The following is a 5,043-nucleotide window of genomic DNA, read 5'->3' on the forward strand; positions in this document are numbered from 1 at the left end:
TAATATATCTGCCTTAAGGACATAATTGCAGTTTGCCTAACTAAACCAGGTTAACCCATTAATGGTTTGGTGGATATATTTGTGCTATTCCTCACAAACTTCCTCTTTTATTATTCCTTTTATTCTCACTTTAAGGAATCTTTATTTCATTTTCTCATGTTCTTGTTATATATTGCTATTTATTTATATTTGCATTAGCACAGTTTGTTGTCTTCTGCACTCTCGTTGATCTTTCATTGATCCTGTTATAGTTACTACTCTATAGATTTGCTGAGTGTGCCCACAGGAAAACAAATCTCAGGGTGGTATATGGTGAGGTATATGTACTCTGATAATAAAATTTACCTTGAACTTTGAACTGTTTCTGAATTCTTCCCTACATGAACTTTGCATCTTTTCTCTTCTGAAATCTGAACTCGGTGGAGCCTGTCCAATTATAGTTCACTCTTCCCCAATACTCCACAGTTCCAGGAACACCAGGGTTTTAAAGCCCATTTTAGTGGCTGTTAGTCACTACTTCCTGACCTTTGCAGCCACTTTTGTCATCCTGTTTGCGTTTCAGGCAGATCACAGTGGTTCTTTTCTGCCAATTCATTTGTGAATAGCATTGTTGCAGCAATTACATGACTCTAACTAGTTTATTTCCAGCAGGTCACCTAGTACTATTCTTTGCTTTTAAACTCCACCCTCCTTCCAATTAATCCAAATAAATCTAGGCTCCACCTGCGATACATAACATGACGCTAAGAATTATGGTACTGACTAATATAAATAAAGGGCTAAACAAGCTCTGTCTGGTCTCTCGGGTTAATGTAGTGGACCTCATAACACTGCTTTGAAACTGAAGAAGTTACCTTTAGTGTTCTACCAAATTTTATAATCCCTCGCTGATTTGATTTGATGCAAGACATATTTCACCGTATGTTCCAATGTACTTGTGACAAATAAAACTAATCTTTCTTCATAATATTACTGAAAATGAATATATTCTTGATCGAGCTAATGCAGATTTACTGCTATGTTTCTACATTGTAACAGTGATTACGCAAATGCTCTGTTTTCTGTCACGCACCATGGGATGTCTGAGTTTATGAAAGATTTGAAATAAAAATAAGAATTTCTTTTAGCTTTTCCTAATATCCCAAAGCATAAGAGTCATGTATGAACCTCACTTTAACTTTGGTAGACAAAAGGCTGTGGAAATCTAAATCTCACATCAAAATCAGAATCAGGATCAGAAACAGGTTTAGTATCACTGGTATATGTTGTTAAATATATTGCTTTGCAGCAGCAGTACAGTGAAATACATAATTAAAAATCTATAAATTACAAATATTTATATATTTTAATTTTAGTTTTTTATTTTTCTCTCACCCCTTATGGGTGGTGTGTACGTGTATTTTTCCCACAATCTCGGGTCCTCGCCCAGAGTCCTGGGAGTTTGAGAGTATCCTTGCTCTTCTGGACCGAGATCTCAGATGTTGTTCCCAGGATTTGTTGGAGCCACTCTCCCAGTCACAGCCCCAAGTGCCCCTATCATCAACAGGATTATACTGGCTTTAACCTTCCACATCCTTTCTGTCTGCTCTTTCAAGCCCTGCTATATCTGCAGCTTCTCATATTCTTGCTTCCTGATGTTCCAGTCATTCAGGATTGCCACATCACTTGCTATTGCTTTCTTCTGTCCCTTGTCTAATATTAGGGTCCAGTTGGTTAGCCAGTACCTGCTCATCAGAAACAAGAGAAAATCTGCAGGTGTTGGAAATCCAAGTAACACTCACAAAATGCTGGAGGAACTCAGCAGGCCAGGCAGCATCTATGGAAAAGAGCACAGTCGACGTTTCAGGCTAAGACCCTTCAGCAGGGCTGGAGAAAAAAGATGAGGAGTCAGAGTAAAACAGTTGTCAGTCTGTATTTAGAAGTACCACAGGATCTTCCCTCTGTCGTTCTCCAATACCATCTCGGGTGTTTCCCATTTGGACTTGGGAGTGTCCAATCCATACCCAGCATTGATGTTCCTGTACACAATTCCTGCAACTTGGTTGTGCCGTTCAGTGTGTGCTGCCCCTGCCTGCATCTTGCACCCTGCTCCTATGTGCTGGATGGTTTCAGTGGATTCCTTGCACAGTCTGCATCTTGGGTCTTGTCTGGTGTGATAGACCCCTGCTTCTATTGCTCGTACTCAGCGCCTGTTCTTGTGCAGCCATGAGCAGTGCCTCTGTGCTGTCCCTCAGCCCTGTCATTTCCAACCATTGGTAGGGCTTTCTTATGTCAGCCACCTTGGATATCTGGTGGTGGTACATCCTGTTCAGTGACTTGTCCTGCCATGGTCTCTGATCCTCTGGCTCAGCTTCACCCACTTCCATTTCCAAATCCCCTGCCTGCTGTCTGAGATATTCTCCTATCAGGTCGTACTTAGGGGCCATCTTCCTGACATACTCATGAATGTTTCGCATTTCTTCCAGAACTGTGGCCTTGACACTTCCAAGTCCCCGTCCCCCTTTAATCCAGTGGGTGTACGGTCCCTTGATGTACAATCCTCCATGTATTGTTAGTAGTTTAGTTAGTAGGTCTTGATGTCAGTGGCTTCCAATTCATTCCTTGGCCAGCACACTATTGCAGGTGGGTATCTGATGACTGGTAGGGTGAACGTGTTGATGGCTCTGATCTTGTACCCTTTGGCAGCACATATACTAAAACGGAAACAATACAGAGAAGATTAGCATGGCCCCTGCACAGGGATGACATGCATATTCATGAAGTGTTCCATATATATAGATAGATAGGTAGATATACATTGTACCGTACAAAAGTCTTAGGCGCATATATTTAGCTAGGGTGCCTAAGATCTCTGCACAGTACTGTAGTCATTTTATGTATTACCCTGTACTGCTGCCACAGAAAATACAGATTTCATGACATACGTAAATGATGATAAACCTGATTCTGATATGGGTCTCTATTATGGACTGAGAGTGGGAAGGGGCAGGGAGAGTGGAATTATAATTGGGGAAAAGGGAAAGGGGAGGGGAGGGAGCGAGAAGCACCAGAGAGATATTCTATGATTATTAATAAATCACTTGTTTGGAATCAAATGCCCTTGCCTGGTGTCTCAGGGCTAAGGGAGTCTGCACCCGCGCCACCCCTCTGCTCCTGGCCCTCCTTTTCTGCTGTCTGTTCCACACCCATCCCGCAGCACTACACTCTCACCACTCCCAACACTCCCAACACCCTTTTCTCCTGCCAGAGTTACAAGCTCACTCTCCACTCCACGTTAACAAATACAGCAAATATTTTATGCACCCTAACTATATATATACTGTATCTGCCTAAGACTTTTGCACAGTACTTTATATATTTAATTAAATTAAACAATGTGAGCAATGTAAAATGCATTTGATGGTCAGTAGGTTGAAGGGCCTGTTTCTATGTGAAATCTTCCTATGAATCTAAATAGGTGGTCAGAAGAGATTTACTAGAATTAGTCCAGAGATAATGGCCTTTAGTTATGTGGAAAAATGGAAGGACTGAAGGTGGGGTTTTTGTCCTCTGAACAGAGATTGGGAAGGTATCTGTTGGAGGTACTGTAGTTAAAATCATGAATAGCTTAGGCAGTGCATAGAGAGGGAAATTGTACCCCTTGTTCGAAAGGTCAAGATTCAGAGTACATAGGATAAAGGTGTCTGGCAAAAGAATAAAATCTGGCAAAACTTCTTCAAGCAGTGAGTGGTTAGAATCTGGAATATAGTGACAGGGGAGACAGATTCAATCAGAACATTCACAAGGGAGTTGAGTATATATCCGAAAGGGAGGAAATTGCCGGTGCATGTGGCAAGCACAGGGGTAGAGTGGTGGGTTTGCTGATATGACCAGTAGGATTATTCTTCATGGTACCAGCATAGACTCAAAGGGTGATTACCAGCTCATTTCCATGCTGAAAATATTGTATGATGTGGTGACTCTGCAAGGAAAGAGCCTATTCCATGCAGTATCATAAATAAATGAAATGAATTAACCAGATTCGAACCTCTTATTCTCACCACATTCCCTTCAAACTTCCACACAACTCCATCACTCCCCAGATTCTATCACTCACCTGTACACTCTGAGCAATTTACCATGGCAAACATAGAAACATAGAAAATAGGTGCAGGAGTAGGCCATTCGGCCCTTCGAGCCTGCACTGCCATTTATTATGATCATGGCTGATCATCCAACTCAGAACCCCGCCCCAGCCTTCCTGACCTAATAACCTGTACTTCTTTGGAATATGAGAAGGCACGCATGCGATCACATGGAGAAGGTGCAAACTCTACACAAAGGCACCAGAGGTGACATTAAACTGAAGCTGTACGGCAACTGCCCTTTTGACTGCTCCACTCGTTTAGTCGGAAATAAACTTCTCTGCAATCAATCCTTTCAATGCAGGTGAAAATTTTAAGAAACAAGATGATAGAAATCAAAAATAAACAGCAAATACACTGCAGATCGGGATACATCCACTGGAAGACAGAGTCAATGCTTCAGGTCTAAGACCCTTCATCGAGCTGGCCAGTGGTGTGGTGGCATCCACACCAGACTTCGAGGCGTGAAGACCAGGGTTCGAATCCACCCAGTTCCTTGCACACTTTCCATCCATGCTGGGTTGAGCATCAAGCCAGAAACTCAGCCCCATAAAAAAAAACAAACAAACAAGCTAAAGAAACTGCAAGATTGCTGCCTAATGAAAGAAATAATACATGCCCTTCATCGATCCTCACTATGAAGCCATACATATAGACCTCCTTGTTGCTTTTCACCACGTTTTGATCCAAAGTGGGCAATAATGAAGAGAAGCATATTGCCACATTTATAATTTTTTCATGCATGGATCACCAGAGTGATTATTTCCCTAACCTAAGTACAACAAAACAATGGAAAGGAGCATTGCTGAGTTTCACCGAACCAAGAATTATGGGAAGTGATCAGGACCAACAGCCTTGAATGATTTCCTCTCTTTACAGCCTGGGAGCTTGCAAACAACAGGAATAACCCAACTGCTGA

General features: G+C 42.0%; 1 non-coding gene across 1 annotated transcript; it reads left to right on the forward strand.

The window, feature by feature from the left end:
• Positions 1-2,671: 2,671 nt before the first annotated feature.
• On the forward strand, positions 2,672-2,776 carry LOC140210163 (U6 spliceosomal RNA). Its single transcript, XR_011889169.1, has one exon. It is a non-coding gene; the product is annotated as a U6 spliceosomal RNA (small nuclear RNA).
• The last annotated feature ends 2,267 nt before the right edge of the window (positions 2,777-5,043 follow it).

This window comes from Mobula birostris, chromosome 14, assembly GCF_030028105.1.
Source record: "Mobula birostris isolate sMobBir1 chromosome 14, sMobBir1.hap1, whole genome shotgun sequence".
Taxonomy (NCBI): domain Eukaryota; kingdom Metazoa; phylum Chordata; class Chondrichthyes; order Myliobatiformes; family Myliobatidae; genus Mobula; species Mobula birostris.